Source organism: Perognathus longimembris, chromosome 11 (assembly GCF_023159225.1).
Source record: "Perognathus longimembris pacificus isolate PPM17 chromosome 11, ASM2315922v1, whole genome shotgun sequence".
NCBI lineage: Eukaryota > Metazoa > Chordata > Mammalia > Rodentia > Heteromyidae > Perognathus > Perognathus longimembris.
This window is the reverse complement of record NC_063171.1, coordinates 16,581,321-16,604,521: the sequence shown is the minus strand read 5'-3', so window position 1 is coordinate 16,604,521 and position 23,201 is coordinate 16,581,321. Positions and strand designations below refer to the sequence as shown.

Below are 23,201 nucleotides of genomic sequence, written 5' to 3'. Positions count from 1 at the left end.
CAGTGAGTGGAAGGGGCACACTAGAAACCACATCTATATTCTAAACAATACTTCCTTCTGTCTACAGAGTGAACAAACTATCTTTATAGGATTCATACATGTTCATGTTCAGTTGTAAGTCTGGAACAAAACCCATTCTGAGAGCAAAGTCAATGAGCCCCCAGGTGAAAGGTAAGTGCAACAACAGAAGGGTAAAACTGTAGTGATAGCCTTAGTGGATCTTTCTCTAGACCCTTGTTTCAAGAGACTGGTGCTTGAGCTTCAAGAGAGGAGATGAGGCAACATAATTTTTGTAACTTGAAGAGACAAAGAAGCAATGTGGCAAAGCTGTGGGTTAAAGGAAGTCTCCCTAATTGTGGTTAGTGAGTTGCACACCAGATCTGGAAAAGCGAAAGACGGAAAAATATCACATGCAGAGACATCACAATAGAATCCCAATGGTGAGAGGAAGAGGAAGGCTTGTACCAGAGAGTTTGTCACAAACGTGTGCTTACAAGCATCAGTTGGGAGAATCTGGAGCTTCTACATTTGGGTGTGAAGGAGAGTAAAGGTGTGATATTAATTTATGACTGTTTTTATGGCCTCTTTCTTGCTTCTTTGTACATTCCTGGAAAAATGTTCTATTATTTTTGTAGTCTCTAAATATGTACTTACCTTTTTTTTTTTTTTTTGGTCAGTTGTAGGGCTTGAACTCCGAGCCTGGGCGCTGTCCCTGAGTTCTTCAGCTCAAGGCTAGTGATCTACCACTTGAGACACAGCACCACTTCCGGTTTTCTGATGGTTAATTGGAGATAAGAATCTCATGTACTTTTGTGCACAGGCTGGTTTTGAACTGTGATCATCAAATTTCAGCCTCCTGGGTAGCTAGGATTACAGATGTAAGACACCAACACCAGGTTTATGTACTAATCTTCATAGAATCAATTCTACTAGAAAAAAGATTTATAACACATCCTTTTCATGCAAATCAGAAGAGATTTCTTAATAGCAGTTGATACTCCCTAGAAGTTCTAAAGAAAGTTCACTTTGAATAGAAGAAAACAATGACTTTCTTATTTTTGCACTTTGTTTCAGTGTTGCATTCCTGGAAGTTTTAGGTTCCTATGTATCGAGTGCTTTAGGAGTCATTAATATTGAACTTGCCTGGTCTGGTGGTGTCTCTTTGAATAGTGTTCTGGTAGCAAATATATTCAGTTCATGAATCAAGAATTTATTACATGTCTATAACTGCTTAATGAGCTTTACACGTATTTTTCTGATTAATTCCTTAGGCAACTTTTAAAGAAAGTATGATTGCTTTCATAGTGGAGATAGAGGAATATAAAGTGAAACTTCACCCAGGGCCATGTAGTTAATAAATAGTAGAGCAAGGATTTAACTACAATTTGCCTAACGCTTCACTGCTTTGCTATACTGAAGTTGGGCAAGCCATTAAAAGGGCTTTTAGTTCATCCAAATCTCACTACATTGCTCTGAGACATGATTCTCCATCATTTTGATTTATCAAGAACATCAAATTCTCTTCATTATTCAAGGACCTTACTTGGAAGAAATTTTCACTCTGGAATTACAACTGCATTGCTTTTATTCTGCCATGGGTTTTATAACCTAAAATTCATCCCATCGTATATACTTCTACAAATTACTCATTGGTACAAAATCCTAATATATTATCAGGACTCCTCATATGACTCAGTGAGTTAGATATAACACTGTAATAATCAATTACTATTTTGGCTAAACTTTATAGCTACCATATAACATCACAAAATAATATGCTGAAAGGATATAATGCATTTTTATTTATGTAGATAAAAATGTTGCTGGGCACTGGTAGCTCATTCCTGCAATTCTGAGGATCACAGTTCAAAGTCATCCTGTCCTGCCCATGAGACTCTTATCTCCGATTAATTACCAAAATGCCAAGATGGAGTGTGGCTCAAGTGGTATACTGCTAGCCTTGAGCAAGAGAAGCTCAGGGACAGCACCTCAGCCATGAGTTCAAGCCCCAGGACTGGAACTCCCTCCCACAAAATCACTACTCCTAATATTTTATCACATCCCATTTTATGTGGCTCTAGCAAAGGGCAATGCTTTCAAAATGAATTGTTGAGCTTTAATAGGAAGTGTTACCCTTCGTTATAGGCCTCAGATGAGGAAATGATTAGCATATTAACTTTCTGTCACTGGGAAAAAATATTTGAGATAAATTAATTGAGGAAAGTTTATTTGGGCTTGTAGTTTCAGAGGTTTCAGTCTATGGTCATCACTTGGCCCTAATGCTATTGGGCTTATGATGACACAATATATCATGATAGGAGAATATGGAAAAGGAGTTGGCTCACCTCATGGGATCAAATCAGTGGAGAGAAGGAGGAACGGGCAAGGGTCCCCATATTTCACTCAAGGGAACATGCCTAATGACCCAACTAACTTCATCGTAAAGGTTCCATCAGGTCTTAATAGCAACACAGGATGAGGATCATGCCTTCTACAGGCCATTTGGAAATCAGGGAGTTATTTCAAGTTCAAAATACAGTGATCAGTAAAAAGACAAGTGTACAGTCTTAAGAGAAGTCAAATTATTAATTAAGTAGTATTACATTATACTATGAAGGTTAATAAACTGAGGCTGGCTTAGACCAGAGAGAAGGGAGCAGATAAAAGAATAACATGAAGATGAATATCAGATTAGAAGATAGTTTGTGGTTTTACTTGCTGAGGTTTCAATTACCTGTAGTCAACCATACTCCAAAATAATCAATGGAAAATTTCAGACATAGGTAAGTCAAATTACTAAATAGATTTTAAATTGTGCAATCTTTTGAGTACTGTGACGGTAGCCTAACAGTGTATCATCACACATACATCACTCATCTCATTTTATTTTGTCACCTGAGTATTACAATCTCTTCTGTTGCTTTTTAAAGAGGATGGTGAAGGATGGAAAACAGGAGGAAGAGTAAAAAATGGTTGTAGCTACAAGTAAAAATCAAGTTTTAGTGGTGTCATAGAAGAGAAATAAGGAAATAGAGAAACAGGGTGAAAACCAACATTTGGCCTTCCAATGTTATCCTTTAAAAGATGTGTGTTGGCATCTATGTCCTTTCTTAAAAAAAAGATCATAGATTTCCTAACATTGGTTGCAGAATTTCCTGAGTATTCAAAATACAATGGAGACTATTGAATCATTAGGATTTTTAGATGTAGCAAGTATTTATGTTTGGATTATTTTTCAGTTAGGTAATTAATAAGAGATTTGTTTTTAAAATATATTTTATTATTATTGTAAAAGTGATATACAGAGCGGTTACAGTTACATAAATCAGGTAAATTTCTTTTTGAACCATGTCACCCCTTCCTTCTCTATCCTCCAGTTTTTATCCTCCTGTCTCTACCCACAAGTGGTCTAGTGAATACCACTGCTCTATTGGTTCATCCTTTGTCCCACCCTTTCTGTGCACCCCCCCTAACACTCCCAAAGTCAAATAAACTAACAAAAGAAAAGAAAAAAGACAATATAGACAGCAGCAGCACATCAACAAAAATTTCATTTGAATTTCTTGGAGTCCATTTCATAAAATATTATTTTATAAGATCATATGCACATAGCTAGTGGGCTCTTGTGATCCACTCCTATGAATATCATCCTTTGCTCTTCCTGTGTTGTCTACAGAATTGTATAATTTATCATGTCCCAGTGTATTTTTTTTTACCACCCAGTGTGTTTATTTTTATAGTTATAGGCACATTCTAGTTACCACAAAGGGGGCAAACCATGTAGCCTATGTTTCTTTGGCTCTGGCTTACTTCTCATAATATAATTTTTTCCAACTCTTTGAATTTCCTTACAAGCAGTACAACTCCATTGTGTATATATACCACATTTCTGTGATCCTTTCATCCACTGAGTGCCATGTGAGTTCATTCTGTATCTTGGTTATGGTAAGCAATGCTGACATGAGTGTGATGGTGCTGTTGGAGAGAATGAAAACTTGTTCAACTACTCTGGAAAGCAGTGTTGTAGTTCCTCAAAAGATTAAATATAAAGCTTTCTGATGATCCAGCAATTCTACTCCTAGGCATTTACCCAATAGAACACAAATAATGCCACACGAAAGAGATTTGATTTTAGAAAAATAACTTTTCTCCTACTGGATGTAATCAAACAATAATCAGATGCTCTGTCCCCTCTAACCAAAGATTGCATACCTTTTGAACATTGAACACTTTTCATTAAGCTAGATAAGATGCTTCATTCTAAAATTAACTTCTTTGTACTTATCAGTCAACAATCTGTAAACTGGAATTGTATGAGCTAGCCTTACTCATTTCTATCAAATATTAAATTTATACACCATATATTAGTTGTTATAAGAGTACTATTAACCATACAACTATCTTAACTATCATTGGTTAGAAAATTTCTATGCTTCAAGGCAAACTTACCAATTAGTTCTTCTTTAACAGAGTATTCAAATTAGTAAGGTTATTTTCAATTGTATTGCTGTGCTAAATCTTATCATTGAAAAGAAAATTAGAATTCCATTGTGTGTATTTACTATATTTCCTTGATCCATTCTTCCATTTAGAGGTATCTGATCTGTGATTCCATACCTTGGCTATGGTAAACAATGGTGCAATTAACATGATTATGGTGGTAACTTTGTCAGAAAGGATGACATTGTACCATTTGTATGGAAATGGAAAGACTTGGAAAAATTATATTAAGTGAAGTAAGTCAGACCCAGAGAAATACAGCTTGCATGGTTTCCCTGATTGTGGGAGATAGAATGCACCTATAAATCTGTAAATAAACACACTGAGTAGTATGCAAGTCTTTATGAGTAGAATGCAGGCTAGAATGCATTATATACCACAGAACTGAGAAAAAAGGAAAAGGATAGGTGGAAGGGTGATGAAGATTTTGAAGGGATTACACAGTTCAAGATACATTGTATATATAAATTAATTTTATTAAATGGCAAAATTTTAATACATAACTAAAAATGAAGGAAGGAAGGGATGGGGTGGGAGGGATGGATGAGGAGGTGAAAAGGGGTGACATGATCAAGAGGCACTGGATTCTTAAACTGGTATGTTGAATGTCAATTCCTTTGTGCAACTTTTTTTAAAAAATGGAAATGCTGCCTTTATTATAATGTTACTTGTTCAGCTCTTCTTCCTGCTACTATCTTTTCATCTTCTGAATATATGCTCCATTTTTTCCTCCAGAGTGACCTTGCCTGATCATGCTAGGAAAAGAAAAACTTCTTCCTGCATTTCATTATTGTATTTCTATAATCCTGATCTATTTTATATTCATAATAGCTCGTGACAGTATATAAGTTATCTTATTTATCTATACATCATACATATACACACATGGATATTTATTTATACACATACACATAGGTACATACCAGAGACATGTGTGTATTATGAAGTAGATGACATTCTCAGAAAATTGTCCTTCAGTTTGCTGTGAACCTTTCCAGAGACAACTAATTCAAGGTCAGCCAGACACTATGTCTTTGAAGCAGCTAATCAATACATGAGTCCACTGCTATGACAGCTTTCTGGGCCTTTATTCTCCATTGTGAAGGCTTTGCCTTGCATTCCACTCCATGAACTGCACAATCCTACAGCCCCTTTCTTTAAAAAAAATTTATTGTCAAGGTGATGTACAGAGGGGTTACAGTTACATAATAAGGTAGTGAGTACATTTGTTGTCATATTTTTTACACCCTCCCTTATTTTTCTTTCCCTTCCCTAGCTCATATTAACATATATACATTACCTAGTGTACCAAAATCATATACAGTGACCACAGGAGCTATGCCATAGGAAATTCACCTAGTACATTAAACATAACAACAACAATAAAATCCTCCTGTTTCCATCTCTTGGAGTTCATTTTGCTTAGCCTCATCTTATATAACCATAGGTCCATATAGCTCTGTTGAGCTATTGTGATCCTCTGATAGGTCTATCCTAGACATTTTTTTGTTTTAGTAATTGTTTGGTTTAGATACATGATGTAAAGCCGCTGACCAAAACATGTAGAAATAACATTTGAAAAGAAGCTTGTTATTTTACAGATACAATCTCTACTGTTTCCCCCCAACATCCACATATTAGGGAGATCATGAGCCTTTGTTCTTTGTGTTTTAGGCTTGTCTCACTCAACATTATTTGTTCAAGTTCTGACCCTTTCACTGTGAATTGTGCAACTTCTTAAAAAAATAAAACTATTCAAAATGAATAAATAAATTAGAAAAATTAAATACTACAGTATGTACAATGAAACATCTTAAAAGCTCTCAGTTAATTGATTAAAAATTTTTTTTCAACAATTTTCTTTCAATATAGCATATGGGTTGAAGTGTAAGAGTTGGACCATTTGGACTTACATTACATTTTAGCTCTAATAATTTAAAATTTGGAGATTTATGTATATATGTAAATATATATTTATTATATTGTAAACCTTTATATAATACAGATACACAAATATATTGCATCAATCATAGTGTTATGAAGATTAAATACATACAAAGCAATTTGAAAATAGGGTAGCATGTAATAATGATTCTATAACCATTATATATGTTTACTGTTACTTAAATTGAAAGTAATGAATATGATTTAGAATTACTGGATATCCTTGTTAGTAAAATATCCTTTAATAACAAAGTCCATCTAGACACAAAAGAATAACATATGTTAGTAATTGTCACAGAGTAAAAGGATAAAAATGTATCTGAAGAGCTACCTTCTTTTTAGTAACAGAACTATACGTAAGGCTCTTGGAAGTGATGTCAGAAAGATGGCAGAATAGAAATACCACTTTGGTCACCATCAATGATACTATGTGACATCTTTGTAAGAGGTTATAACACCCTGTTGGAGCCAAAGTCCAAGGAAAAGTTCTTTGAGAATGTAGGTTCATTCTTCTGGTATCATGAATCAGTTACAAATAATGGATATTTGTCTTCTATGCCAACCATTAATTTCAGAATACAAATAGAGTTTTCAAAGTCATAAAGAACATTTACCAGATAGACCATATTCTGGACTATAAAACACATCAAATGAGAAGGAATAGAAATTGCATCATATCAGTCTCAAATTATAGTGGAAGTAGAGTAAATCAATAACAAAATTATGAATGGAAAATCTCCAAATATATAGATAAATAGATATATAGATATAAATAAAGCACACCTACACAAGTATATTTAAGTAAAACACATTTAAATAACTTTCTTCAAAGAAGAAATCTCAAGGAAATAAGAAAATATATTGAATGAAATGAAGACTGCACTTATGAGAATTTTTCAAATGCAGAAATAATTGTGCTTAAAGAAAAGTTAACAATATTGAATGCCTTTCTTCAAGAAAAGAAAGATATAAAAATCCATAATCTAAGTTTTCAACTTGGAAAATTTAAAAAATGAAAGCAAATTAAATAGAGAGTATGGAGAAAAAAAAACTGAGTAAATTTATTTCAATAAAATCAAAACCAGGAAGTCAATAGGAAAAAAATCAATAAAACAAAACAGTAGATTTTTTGACGTGATCAGTAATATTAATCATAATTTAACTAGGATAAGAATAAAAAAGGAAGAAGATACAAATGATTAATATTAAAAATTAAATAGGAAACAGCACTAAAGAACCCATGAACATTAAAATGGTAATGAAGGAATGGAAGTAGTATGTTAAAAAATATGGGCTCCAAGCCTGGTGCCAGTGGCTCACGCCTGTAATTCCAGGTACTCAGGAGGCTGGGATCTGAGGATTGTGGTTTGAAGCCAGCCCAAGAGGGCAATTCCACTAGACATTTCTCAACCTGGAAGTGTACCTATGGCTCAAATTGATGATGAAGTCTAGCCTTGAGCAAAATAGCTCAGGGACAGTGCCCAGGGCCTGAGTTCCAGCCCCATGATTGACAAAAATGAACAATGAAAGTATAGGCTCTAAGAGGAAAAGGGTCATATTAAATCATTTATTGGTAACTTTATGTCATATGAAAGTGGCTGGTATATGCCATTACTCTGTTCATAGCTGTTAAATTAGTGTGACATAGTTATTCTCCAAGTGTCTACTGGAAATCTCCCAGCATCCACATCATGTGTAAATTAAGAATTCACTCAAAAGTACAAGACAAGTTAGGTACTTGTGATGCTTGCTGCTCAGGAAGTTGAGATCTGATGACTGAGGTTCAAAGCCAGCCTGGATAAGAAAGTCCAGGAGACTCTTATATTTCCATTTAAATATACACTCTCCCCATACCCCCCACAGGTTGAGAGAGAAAGGGGGGGGTGCATGGGGGAGAGAGGAAGAGCTGTTGTTCAAGAGTTAGGGCACCAGTCTTGAGCCAAAATGCTAAGAAAGAGGATCCGGGCCCTGGGTTCAAGATCCAGTACCCCCCTTGCCTCCAAAATACAAGACAGATCACTGATTTCTAACTTAATGGTGTGGTTAGTTTACTGATCTGGATTCCACATTACAGCTTACATTTAAGGAGCCACCACTCCTCAAAAGAGAGTTTATGAACAAATATTTGAAATTTACTGAAAAAAATAACATTTTTGTTTTCAAATACTTATAATAAGATTTGAATTTTTTCAGCTACCATACCTAAAACAGTAGATTGCAATGGATCCAATGAGGAAGCTGTCTTCTATTAAGCCAAAGGTGAATGAAATTTGAAAAAAATGTAAAACAGTGGCTCTTTCCTCACTAAGCAGCCTTTATTTATTTTAAATAAATTAAAGTAATTTTATGTTGGCATCTATGTCAACATGTGTGGATTTCATTAATTTAATTTACTATTTATTTATTTCAGTCAGTCATGGAGCTTGAACTTGCGGCCTAGGCACCGTCCCTGAGCTTTCTCACTTCAGGCTGGAACTCTACCACTTTGAGCTACAGTGCCACTTCCTAATTTTATATTAAATGAATTAACACCACAAATTTTGAATATTTTAATGATTTATAACAGAACAAAATGTATTTTTTTTATGTATACACCTTACATGAATGAAAACATTTTGAAATTTATCAAACAGTTCTTAAGAGTACAGGAGTTGTTGAACCTGAAAACAGAATCATTGATAGAATGATTGATCACTCTCACATTCATCATTTTATTTTCATCTCAAAACACCTTTTTTGAAATAAATAATTCTCTTATTTTACTCATTGCTATATTCTCAGTATTTGAAAAGTATTTGTATATTCATTTTATTCATTCATGAATATAAGTTGGCTGAATGAACAAGAAGGAGGAAGATGAGAGAGAAGAGATAGGTTATAGAAAGTCAAGTTTATTACTAGCATATACCAAATAATTGCCACTATGTGCTCAGTAATTAAGACTATTACTACATAGCAGAAAGTGAGCCAGGTATTATTTTTATATCCATAGTTCCTAAAATTAAATGATCTGGATACATTGCTATCAAACTTATAGATGACTAAACAAAAACTGTCAATGTCTAATGTCTTGTCTTGTACAATTGTACTTACCAAATGGAGATTTGATGACTAAAATTCTTGTCTTCTGATTTCTGTTGCAATTTTTCCCTCTAAGACTCACCTTTTCTCATTCTCTTTCTCTTTTCTCTTTTTCTTTTACAAACTTAACAGAAAATAGTTGCTCTGCCAAAGAAAGAAAAAAATCATCAGTGAAAGTTGTGGGTTGTAGCAAGGCAACTCCAAGAACTGTTGCTGACTTAGGCTGAAATAATGGTGTCTGTCCTTATGGGTTCCTGTATTCTACATGTTCAGAGGAACTTCTCTAGTAACAGATGGGACAATATAATCCCTGAAAGTATAGTAATTCTGACATCTTGGAGTCTTTCACAAACAAAAGGATGACTTGTAAAATAAATCTTCCATTGGTATAAAGTTGCTTCTTCTAATATAGTATTAGCAAGCTATCATTTTGGGCTAAATTTGGTCTCTAAGCTAAAAAATCCTTTATACAATAAGGAAAGAATTTTAAATTTTTAAAAAGTAATAGTTTATTATATGAAATTTGGTTTTCAATGCCCATAAATAAAAGATATATTGAAACTCAGCTATGCTTATTTGTCTTCCTATTTCCATGGGTTCTTTTATACGATAATGGTTGAATACAGTCTGTCTATAAATGCTAAAATTTTCATTTTCCTTTGCCTTTACAGAGAAAGCATTCCAAACCATGTCCTCATAATTTGTTTCTTTACAGAATTTCATTCAAGGAAAATCAATGTGGAGAAAGATCTCATAGAACTAACTTATCATATTTACTCTCCATGAATTCATTTATCATGTGTTTATTTAAGGCAGGGATGGATTTTTGAGTAGGTAAAGACTTTTATGTTTCATTTCAATCTCAGATCAAATGATTTTAAATCTTTGAGAGACTAAGTTCAGGTTAATAAAAGATTAGTAGAGTATCTGAGACTTAAATATGACAATGTTGAGGTCAAAAGCTCCACATTTTTTAAGGGACATTCCTCTGATACATAACACTGTCTTACACTATATGACTCTCATGTCAACTTGCATGTCAAGTCAAGCTAGTCAGATTCTTTCTCACAAAAATTTGCTCAAAGAGACACACATTTAATGCCTAGTAATGCTGCTTTTCACCATAAGCATATTTATTTCTTACATGTTAGTTGAATCCTCTCACTTTATGGATTTATAGTTTGATTTTTTCTCTAAATTTTAATGTTTTCTCTTTTTTTATTAATTTTATTTTTTGTTTATGTGGTACTGAAGAATTGAACCCAGGGCCTCATGTATGCTAGGCAAGTCACATTCCTTGCTCCTGTACTTGACTCTTTTTTTTTAAATGTTTTATTTAAACCTTTTTAATCTTTTACAACAATAAAATATTGCGTCAATATAAACCCCTTGACTAAAACTGTTCACATCAAACATTACAGCGAATTGTTTTCTTTTTGACACCCAACTTATCTCTGAAAGAATTTCCTTTTAAACACAATGCAGAATTTTTTGAAAATAAATAATTGCTGGCAACTGCAATAGGCAATTTGAATAAAATAGTTGAAAAAGCAACTCTTAATGAAAATAGCTTTTATTATACATCAGTTACTAAATGAATAAACTAAATCATCTTTTTTTAAAATTAAAAACCTTGAAAAAACGTTTAATATACAAAACTGTACAATTATAAAGTCGGCAGAAATATTTGGATTAACTCAGGTTAGAACCATAGCATTTAACTGCAAAAAAATCAAAACAAAAAACCCTCCCAACATCTGTGAAACATGAACTCAATGTGAAAACTAAAATCCCACAACTAAATCCTAACGACCAACAAAATTCAAAGATTTGACAAAAAGAATAAAAGGGAACTGAATGAATACACGCTTGTTGACCTGCAGCTGGGGAGACACGGTGTGGTGAACCAGAAGCCAGGCAGCCCATACTAGCACATCCTCCACAAGCCACACAGGCTTTCTGGTCCTTAGGTAGTTTGATGCTTTGTCTACTGCAGCTACGACTGGCGGCCTGAACCCAGTGAACAGCCCTGGAGTATGAATCTCCCAGCCAGATCTGGCAGGCCATGGGTGGGTGGTTGGGTGCTTGGCTTGGCCAGTACATGTATGTTCACTGGGAATGAAGTGCACCTGTGAACCTGGCCTGTGGATAAGAGAACTAGCAATAAAGCCACAACAACTGCATATTTTTGGGTTCTCTACACAGCCTATAGCATTTTTTTTGGTAGTTTTTTGGTATACAATAATATGATCCACACAGCTATCTACACACACACGCACACACACTGTTGCACGCGCACACATGCACACACGCACAGAGACACATACACACAGATTTATTGAAAGAAAAAAAAGCAGGAATCCAGCCACCAAGGCGCTCGTTAGCTCACTCGATCTTCGGCAGCGTGGGCTTCTACCAGCTGTGCTTGTCAGAGGCTTCAAGATGGGGTACCCACGACCCTACTACTCACAGACAGTGGTATATACATGAGAGGAGATGGTAGTGGCTAGCCCAGAATGCCCTTGAACTCTCCCAACAATTTCGTTGTCGTTTTGCACCAAGTAGAGAAATTCGGCACATTTTATCTTTACCGCCTCTCACAGAGGGTTGCTAACACGAACACTAGGCAGTGAACAAGAGGTGAACTGGAAGAATCGGGAGGCGCTGGCCCAGTCGTCAGCTGCCAGCATCTAGGGGTCGTTGTCTCTAAGGAAAGCAACCGCTTGTGGAAGGCAGTCTTTTTCTCTAGAAGAGCCCACTTGGGATCTTGCAGGTTGTCAACCTATTCAGGCTGGAAGCTTGCAAAACCATTACCATTCCTGTCGAGCAAGTCACCTCTTCCTCTGGGCACCACTGTGGGGATGCTGACGGCATACGTAGAGGGGCGGTCCCTGATTGACCCTCCCCCTCCTCCCGCCCTGGGACCATATGGCCCGAAGCCAGTCCTACACCTTCCCGGTTAGGAACAGGAAGAAGTAGTTCCGGCTTGGCCCGCCTCCCATCTCGATCTTGGGTCCACATGGATGCCTTCAAGATGGCGCTGCCGGTGCCCAGGAGCGATCCTATTGGGGCGTGACGTCAGCCGGTGGGGGGAGTCCCAGGATGCCACTCTGGCCGAGACAGCCTGGCTCAGCCAATTAGCAAAGTCCTTCCCTTCCCGCCTTCCTCACCGTAATAAAAGCCTCAGACTGCCTCCCTGGAATTTCTTCTTTCTGAGCCTATCACCAACCCGTGAGAAGGGGTAGGGGGGGAGATTTCGGTAGCTCACTCTCCTTGGCTAAACGTGGTCCCCGGGAGTACGCCTTTGCCTTCTGCTGGCAGAAGACAAGGCCGAGTGCTCTCTCATAGTTTTTGGGGTTCGGGCATTTCCCGGGAGATAGGGGAAAAGGGATTCATCAGGTCCCAACATCTGGCGCCCAAACGCGGGGCACAGGCGAGAACACACGGCTGGGAATTTTGGGGTACAGCAAACCCCACAGACTGCGTTTAGCAATTGGGTTGGAGGAGAGGGATCCCACTAAGATGGGCCAAGCACATAGCAAGTGGAACGAACCAACGGTTAGGATATTAGCATTCATGCTCAAAAATACCGGACAGACCATCTCAGATTCTACCATCAAGCAGATCTGGGAGAAGCTGACCCAGGCCGTCCCTCGGTTGGTTAAAGCTAATCCGCTTTCCTGGGAAACCTGGAACCAGCTGGGGAGGGAGCTGGATGGCAAGGAAGAGGAGATAGGAGATGACCTCCCTCTTGTAATTTTTCCAATCATCGCCTCTCTCAAAGCTTGGCTTTCTACAAGAGAGAATCCATCCAGTCGGGCAGGAGCTGCAAAAGAGAGCCGGGGGGGAGAAGGAAGCGACCCCCCCCCCCCGTGGACCTGTAGGAGGAGGGCCTGATGCCCCATCCTGATGGGCCTGCGGATGGGCAATGGGCCTATATCGATCATGGGCCTAGCTTCCAGAATCCCGGACTAGATGCCGCGCTCCTGAGACACGCAGCCAGGGAGGGGGGAAGCCAGCAGCCTCTGCTGTTGCTCCCCCCTCCCCCACCAGACAGGTCACCCTGGACCTGCGATGGCCTGCTACGATTTTGCTGCGATCACTGCCGGTTCCACCGCAGCTCTAACAACTGCTGCCAGACTTTCTACCAGGTATAGAGGAGATGGTAGACTTTGACATAGCAAGCATCACGGCTGGGTGGGAACCTGAGGAAGTCAAGGAGTTTTGAGATCTTAGGAAAACGGTCACTGAGAGGGGACCAAACTCTTCTTGGGCTCACGCCCTACTCTGTGGCCTGAACAACCGGTTTTCTGATGCACAAACGTGGAGACGCGTAGGTCAGACCGTGCTTGATAAGAAAGATTACATGAAATGGTGTGCATCCTTTAGGGATGCATGCTCTGCTCAGGCTGAGAAATTTCGAGCAAACAACCCCCCAATCCCTGTCACCTTCGAAATGTTGTATGAGCCCGCCAGTCTCCATGTTACTGACTTTCAACAGGTCTCTCTTCCCGCATCCTACCGGAAGCGGGTGTGGGTCCTGGGGATGTGGGCATGGAGGTCCTTAGGGAAGGGGCCCTCAAAGACCCCGACATTAGAAGTTACTCAAGGGGAGACAGAGAACCTCGTCTCATTTATCGAAAGGGTGGAGTAAAGTATTCAGGCGAAGGCTCCTTGGTCTCAGATAGACGAACTTGTCAGGTCCCTGGTGTGGGACGGAATGGCCCCAGACCACAAACTAGCTTGTGCAGGTATGAAAGACAAGCCTCTAGAAAGCTGGATATATGCCTGTCGGGATCTCAATACTCAGACCCGCCAGACACAGGCGCTGACTGCCTCACTTAATGAGGAGCCTGCTTCTGCCACAGCCAATGGGGTAAGCAGAGGGCGATGTTATGGGTGTGGTGGCCGTGGCCATTTCAAGAGAGAATGTCCTTCAGGCTCTGTAAGACCTAGTGCCTCATCAGGACGAAACTCCGGCCAAACTAAGGTGTTGCCTAAGACACCTTGCCCCCGGTGCAAGAAGGGATATCATTGGTAGAGCGAGTGCAAATCCAAGTTTGAAGCTGGGGGGAAACCTTTAAACTAGTAGTGGGGCGCCCTCCAGCCCCGTCACCCAAAGGAGGCAACCAGTCTAGTGACCAACTAGTAGTGGGGCGCCCTCCAGCCCCGTCACCCAAAGTCTAGCCACCAGCTCGGTGACCAACCCAGCGACCTGCCTAATGACCAACCTGTGGTCCACTGGGTAGTCCCCATAGTCTCAGAAGCCAGGCCAAGTATGGAGGTTACCATAGCCGGGAAAAAGTTCCCGTGCTTGCTCGATACTGGAGCTGACCAGACTGTATTAAGGAAGGAGGAAATTCCTCCTTGGTGGGATTTGATCTCCGGGCCCCAGATGACAGGAATAGGGGGCGAAGTTGACAGTGAAGTAACTAGGAACTGGCTTGCCTGGACTGATCCAGATGGCAAAAAGGGAGAAATGCATCCCCTGATAATGACAGGCTTACGAGACAATCTGCTGGGTTGGGATATCTTAGTGAAGACCAAGGCCGTGGTCTCGTCAGGCCATGACGTGTCAGGTGGCCCTAATGACCATCAGGGAGTGCCTCCGCCTGAGACCTCAAGTCAGGAGGCTCCTGTTTCTTCTACAGGGCCTCACCCCCAATCCTAAAGGCCACTGTTCCTACTGTCCCTGCCATTCAATGGCTTCCGGGACCCCCACAGTGGCTGCTCCCCTCAAACAAATTAGAGAAATGAAAGGAAATAGTGTCAGAACAACTGTCCCTAGGGCATATTAGACCCTCGCTGAGCCTTTGGAACAGCCCGGTATTTGTTATATAAAAGGCCTCAGGTAAATGGAGGATGGTACAGGACCTAAGAAAAATTAATGAGCAAATAATTCCCTTAGGCACCCCCCTAAGGGGGCTGTCATGGATTCCCTCCATTCCTGGAGACAGACATCTGATTGTAATTGACATCAAGGACTGTTTCTTTTCCATCCTTCTTGCCCCCCAAGACTGTGAAAAGTTTGCCTTTTCTGTGCCCTCAGTTAACCACCAGGGACCAAACCAAAGGTATGAGTGGGTGGTTCTGCCCCAGGGCATGGCTAATAGTCCAGCCTTTTTTCAGCATTATGTGTCACAAGTCCTTCAACCTCTTCGGAGCCAGCCAGATATTATTCTGTATGTTTATATGGATGATATCATTATTGGGGCAGCCGACGTCCGAGTATTGGACTCAGCCTATAGGAAATTACAAACACTCCTGCAAGGAGGAGGACTGCATATAGCTAGGGACAAGGTTCAGAAAGTATACCCCTTTAAGATCTTGGGGGCAGAACTTAAACTAGACTCTGTGTGCCCCCTTAAGCCCCAGTTATCCTTCAAGCCATCTTATACTATGGTAGAGATGCAAAAACTGCTAGGTGAGATTAATTGGCTGAGGCCTTGGCTTCACCTGCCTACAGAGGAGCTGCTTCCACTCAATGACTCCTTAAGGGGCAAAGCGCCCGTTGATTTTATTACAATAACTCCATCACTCCAAGCAATATTCCAGAAAATCCAAAGGGCCCTAGATGTGGCACAGTTAGCTTGCTATAAGCCTGAGTGTCCACTCTGTCTTTGGGTCCTCCCTGGATCAGAGCTTTTCTCAGCCGCTATTACCCAGTCCGGCGAGCCTCTTCAGTGGGTGCACGCATCGGTGGGAGGAGCTCCCAGAGTTTATTCCCAGCTGGACCAGCTAGCTGACTTAATAATTAAGGGCAGGGATACTTCCCTGAGACATTATGGACAAGAGCCCGATGTGATAACCATCCCTTACCGGCTGGTAGATATTGAATGGATCAAAAGGAACCATAACCGGGTGTCTAGTACCTTAGAGGGTTTTATGGGGAAGTTAGATTGCCATTATGGAACTTCGAGGTGGGTGACCTCATTCTCCAAGCTACAATGGACCCCTCCTGTGCTCTTTTCTACCAGGCCTCTTGTCAAGGCTGCAAATGTTTTTACAGATGGGGGAAGGGCGGGGTGGTATGCCCCGCCTCCTCCCTTGCCTGTGGGAAAGAAAACACCCATTATTTTGAAGCAGTTACCGGGTCTGCGCAGTTCGAGGAGCTATATGCAGTCGCCCTGGCACTGACCCATGTCAACAGTCGATGAATTTGTTTTCTGACAGTTTGTATGTGGTTAATTTGCTACCAAACCTAGTGTCCTCATATATTAACTTAGATGAGAACCCAATCACCCCTCTGATGATCCAAGTCAGGTCTCTGTTAAAATAGCAGGCTGAGCTTATATTCTTGCAGCACCTTTGTGGACACCAAGGACTGCCTGGGAACCTGGCACAAGGTAATCAAGTGGCCGATCATCTGGCCACTAATGGGATTATTACAGCTATGGCTGTCTTACAGCCTCGAAACCTTCAAATGGCCCAAGGACTCCATGAGCGTACGCATTTAAACTGGAGAGGGTTACATCAGAGATTTCCTTCAGTTCCTATAAAGGATTTAAAAAAGATTATTAGGACTTGCAAGGAATGTATGCCTTTTCTGCAAGTTCCTCCTTTGCAATCTCCTGGAGTCAACCCCAAGGCTTAAAGCCTAATGTTATCTGGCAGACTGATGTAACCCACTACACTCCTTTTGGAAAGTTAAAATATATATTTATGTCCATTGATACCCATTCTGGGGCCTGCTGGGCATCAGCACATGCGGGGGAAAGAGCCCGGCATGCTGAGAGCCACTTCTTATAATGTTTTGCTATCCTAGGGCTTCCCCTACAAGTAAAGACAGATAATGGACCTTGTTTCACCAGCAAGCCTTTACAGGCCTTTTTCCAAACGTGGAATATTAAACATACCACTGGAATACCATACAACCCACAGGGTCAGGCCATAATTGAGAGGCATAATAAGACCCTGAAGGATCAATTATTAAAACAAAAAGGGGGGGAAGCCCCCATGACCAGCTGAGGGCAGCGATGTTTACATTAAATATTTTAAATTTCTCCAAGGACCAACCTCTGTCGGCTTTCCAGAGACATTGGTCAAGCCAAACCCCTTACATAAAGGTGGAAGTCCATTGGAAGGACCCCCTCACAGGGGTATGGCGAGGCCTGGAACCACTTATCAGTGTGGGAAGGGGCTTCGCATCTGTTTTCCCAATCAGGGAACCAAATCCAATCTGGATACCAGCTAGAGACTTAAAATATTGTACATCGGAATGAACACCCAAGGGCACCTGCCCTTGAGGGATGTCTCCCTTTACTCTCTCTAGGAAAAAAAACACAGAAACCCTGGTGGATCCTCAATGGGGAGATGGAAGGCCTGCCTGTGTACATTGGCGGTGGACCAGTGCCAGCTCTGCTTGCTTCCTGGGCATCGCCTGGCATTCCGTGGCGCAATGTTTTGCTGTGCCATTGTCTGCAGCGTTGCACAAGGACTAAAGAAAATTTTGCACACTGTTGTTCCTTCCTTTGCTCCTCCCCTTGCTGCTTACCTTGGGGGCCCCATTGGGGGGAAATAGGAGCTAAAGGGTTTTGACACTTTAATGTTTTATGATAAATGTTTGCAATAAGCAAGGAAATTGGCACCTTGCTCCAAATGTTTAAGTTAAAAAATGTTTACTAACCAGTGTTTTAAGCTACCAGTGCCTTGGCTGCTGTGGACCAACGAAAGTCGCCGGAGCCAAAGCTTGGACCTGCTACTACCTCACTACTGGAGAGAGGGAATGTTGTCTGCATCATCTCAGGTGGCACCAGATCGGATCAGGACTTTTCTATCTCTTATGGACTAAGCCAGATAAGAGATCCTCCATTGCATTATGCCTGTGTTATAATTGCTCATGTGCTACAACTTTTCATGTTTGCATCCGCTCTATGTTACAATTGTTCATGTTATAAGTGCCTTATGTTCACATTTGCACCCTGCTTACCTTACCTTCTGTTAGTCAAAACAGGTCTTCATTTGTGGCAGCGGCTAGGGCTGTCCAGGTCAACAGTGGCTTTTGTTTTGACCAATTGGGAACCCCACGAGGTTAGTCATAATGCCCATTAGGACCCGCTACTGGTCGGGGCCCACAGGCATGGAGCAAAAACATCAGGGCTTTCTCTTGAATGCCGATCCCGCTCTCCCCGAATTCTCTCATCGTGCTAGCTGCCCGTCAGGTAGGTTAGCCTGAGGTGCCAGGGCGTTCTTTTGCCAATGACGGGTATGATCTCCCACCGGGGAGGCAACGTAAGACAGGCGCGCCATCAAATAAGGCGCCCCCTGCTGTTTAAAAAATAAAAGAGGGGGAGATGTGGGGATGCTGACGGCATACATAGAGGGGCGGTCCCCGATTGACCCTCCCCCTCCTCCCGCCCTGGGACCGTATGGCCGGAAGCCAGTCCTACACCTTCCGGGTTAGGAACCGGAAGAAGTAGTTCTGGCTTGGCCCGCCTCCCAAGGCTTGGCTGCCTTCAAGATGGCGCCGCCGGTGCCCAGGGGCGGTCCTATTGGGGCGTGACGTCAGCCTGTGGGGGGAGTCCCAGGATGCCACTCTGGCCGAGACAGCCTGGCTCAGCCAATTAGCAAAGTCCTTCCCTTCCCGCCTTCCCGCCTTCATCACCGTAATAAAAGCCTTCCCTCCGGGTCCTGGGCGGTGAGTTCAGTTCAAACCTCAGACTGCCTCCCTGGAATTTCTTCTTTCTGAGCCTATCTCTGACATGTGAGAAGGGGCCGGGGGGAGGGGGGGAGATTTCGGTAGCTCACTCTCCTTGGCTAAACGTGGTCCCCGAGAGTACGCCTTTGCCTTCTGCTGGCAGAAGACAAGGCCGAGTGCTCTCTCATAGTTTTTGGGGTTTGGGCATTTCCCCGGGAGATAGGGGAAAAGGGATTCATCAGGTCCCAACATGCCACCAACTGAAAATTCTTCTGGGGACACCGAATCTATCCCGTGGAAGCCTATAGAGGCTCCACAGTTCTAAGAAAGTGGATACAAAGCTGGAAAAATCGTCTCTCCTACTTGGCCCTCATTAGCAAACCCGATTGGTTTGAGTATTCTGCCCAACCTAGGCACTTGCACCGCCAGGGGTGAGGGTGGGGGAATAGAACCAACAGCATCAAGGACTCTTTCCATTGTATCCTCTCCTCTTCATACAGATTTCGGGTGTGTGGGGGTGTGTGGGGAGGTAACCATTTCTCTCTCCACTTCCCAGCCTCCCCTCCCCTGTCTAAGCAATTAAAAAACCATCAGCTTAAGGTAGGAATAATAATAATAGTAATAATAATGTGGAGTGGTGGATTTGATACAAATTATCTCACAAATATTGTGTACAGCTTGTAGTAAAACACCTCAGACATTTAGAAACGCTATAGAAGTTTAAAAAATTGCAAAACTAGTCTATTGTAAAACAGATTTCACCTGAAATACAGCTGCTATAACCAAGGCGCTGAAAGGTTATTCAGAGGCACACATCTGTCTTCCCCCCATTCCCCCGCCCGCAGGTTATCCCACTTCTTGCTCTTCCTAGAGAGGAGCAACCAAACAAATCTTACTCAGAGTAAACAATATGTATTGATCAGCAGAAAAGGTTGGAAGGAAATTGCCCAGGCGGTAGGGAATATGAGGTCCCCCACCTGGACTGCGTGTGTATTGGAGTTGGGACGCCTGAACATGTTTCCTTTCTTAACATAAGTTAGAACCTCCTGTGAAAGAAAAGAAAGGGAGAAGCAAAGGGAGAAAGCAGGCGAGCTAGAAAGAGAGAGCAATCATGAAATAATGAAAGGAAAAAGAGTAGAAAATGAACCCGCACTGCTCCCAGTGCGGCCAGCTGTCTCCTTGGTTCCTCCAGTTAGAGATCATGGCACGATGTGTCTGTCTTCACCGTGTGCGAATAAACCTCATGTGGCTGCAGATACCCTGGCGGAGTCATTCTTTTCTCTTTTTGTCTGCGATTACAGAACCAGACACGCACCACTTCTTTCTCCAACTGGAGGCTGTCTGCCAGCGAGGAGATCTCCTGCACTGCAGGCTTGGGGACACTTGAGGAAATGCATTTCCAGTACGCCCTTGACACTCACCTCAATGGAGGTACGCTTCTTGCGCTTGCGGCCCTGGCCAGCGATCTTGTCAATGCTGGTTGGGCTCCCAATGGACGAATCCGCCTCCTCCAACTTGTTCAGCAGGGGTTTCAGCTTGCACATGTTCTTGAAGCTCAGTTGCAAGGCTTCAAACCTGCAGATGGTGGTCTGCGAGAACTTATTGCTGTACAGTGTGCCCAGCGTCAGCCCCACGTCAGCCTGTGTGAAACCCAACTTGATTCTTCTTTGTTTGAATTGTTTGGCGAATTGTTCCAACTCATTTGAGGTTGGTGTCTCCTCATCCAAGTGGTCCTGGCAGTGATGGGAACCCAGCTTGCCATGGTCTGGAGGCTCCTGGAGCATGGGGTGCAGGCTCTGTGTGGCGGCGGCGGCCGGCGGTGGGGTGAGTCCCCCGTGCTCCAGCATGTCACTTATGGTGAAGCCGGGCTGAGAGTACATGTTGAGGGGTTGGCCGCTTGACGTGATGGACGGGTTTGGAGCTGGGCTCGCTCCCCAGGCGTTTGGATGGTGTGTGGCGAGTGGTGAGCTAGGAAGTGAGGCGAGCGGTGATGGATGATCGCACCCAGTTGCAGATCTTCACGCCCAGGCTTCACATCCTGCTGATCCAGGGGGCTGGTGGCCAGTGTGGAGGACCGTGGGACCCCCGTCGCTCAGACTGGTCACCCAGTGGTGCCCAAGGGGATGCCCATTGCTGGGAACTCCCTGCAATTAATCACTTTGGAGAAGTTTCTGAGGATTGCGGAAAGGACTCCCCACCTGCATGCCCACAGATGCCGCATGGACCAGGGAGCTGGAACTGAGAATGCTGTAGGGATTCGAGGCAGCTGTGGCCCTGAACTTGACTCTTAAAGGCATCCATTTTTATGGTCCCCGAATTAGTAAAATGTGTGAATTAACAACACTATGGATGTGGAGGCTAAGTGCACATGGGATGTTATACTATTTTGAGAAAGAATTAGAAGACACAAGGAGAAAAATCTAATTGTGGTACTCCAGATCTTGAATCTTCCCACTAAAGAAGGGGAAATTATAGCTTTGATTCCTGATTTTTATGAGTCCTGGTCCCATCAAATTTTCTTATTTATTTACCTATTTATATGCTAAGCAGTTGTGCAAAGATGTATTAATTTAACATAACACTTTATAAGTACAAAGCATCTTGTTCAATGTCATCTTTTCCCCCCATGACTTCTATTCTGAAAAATATGACTGTTTTAAAGAATAATATTCATGATGTGAGCTGTTATTTATATTTACATGTTCACTGACCCAGGCAATGACTTTTACTTTAGAAAATAAGAAATGCTATGACATTATTCAAAAGGTAAGTAAATTCGATGATAATACTGAAGTGCCAGACTTTGAAGTCAGGCCCCATTTTACCACGTGAACCCCATTTTACCACACGAACCTCACTTTACCACACAAACCTGAGATAAGCAGGCCCTGTGAGCAAACCCAGGATAAGCCCATTAGGGCCCAGTCGGTCTAGAACTCTAACTGCTGGGAATGCTTAACTCTGACCACCCCTGGGGTGCCTCGAACCCTGAGCCAATCAGATTTGTACCTGTGTCCTAATCTTGCTTGAACACCTGATTGTTGTAACTTTGTTTTTTGCCTTTATAAGCCCAGTGTAATCACAGCTCGGGGCTGCCTCCTAACCTCCGCTGTGTCAGTGGGTAGGACGAGGCCCGAGTTGCAGCTCACTTAAATAAAGCTTTTGCCTTGCTTTTGCATTTCGGAATGTCTGAGTCTCGGTGGTCTTCTTGGTGGTGGTTTCGCGACTTGGCACAACATTTGGGGTTTCGTCCGGGATGGCCCCAGAGACCCCCAAGACCCCAGACTCCGAAGGTAAGAAAATAGCGCTGTTCATTCTGTGTGTCTGTGTGATTTGTAGTTTTGTTTTCTGTTTTGATCAGCCGCCTGAATCTGAACCTGTAGGTAGTGAAGGACCAGCCGGAGTGGACACGCTCGTATGGGCAGTCCTGGAGGACTTGGGGGGGGGACACCTCAAGCCCTCCACAGGGGGCTCAGGCTTCCCACTACCACCCTGAGCCTGAAGAACTAGACCGGGAGGCCCTTCTAATGGGCACCCATCCAGTCCACTCTATATTCGGGGTTGTCTGGTCTGCTCCTACACAGGAACGGGAGAGAGAGAGCCTCAAGACTGTGTGGTCTGCCCCCTCACAGGGGCAGGAGAGACACAGTGAGACTGTGTGGTCTGTCCCCTCACAGGGGCAGGAGAGTCACAGTCGAACCTGTAAGCCATGGCTCCCTAAGTCTGTCTGTAAGTGTTGTCTGGTCTTTATGCCTATGATTATTTTTGTGTGTTTCTTTCTTGCGCTGTGCCTGACTGACAAATGGATGATGGGGAACGTTCCTTCCACTCCCCTGGACTTGACTTTAGCTCACTGGAAAGATGTACAGGTGACAGCCCACAATCAGTCAATCAGTGAGAGTGTCCGCAAAAAAGAACTCTAGGGGGACCCCCACCCAGCCTTCTTAAGCAGAAAATTGTTTGGTGTGCTAAAATGTTTTACTAAGACTAAAAATGTTTTACTAAAGCTATCAAGCCCTGGAAAATGAGGCTGGAGAAT

General features: G+C 42.2%; 1 pseudogene; it reads right to left on the bottom strand.

Moving 5' to 3' along the window:
* Positions 1-20,170: 20,170 nt before the first annotated feature.
* LOC125359893 lies at positions 20,171-21,459 on the bottom strand (annotated as a pseudogene).
* Positions 21,460-23,201: the final 1,742 nt, after the last annotated feature.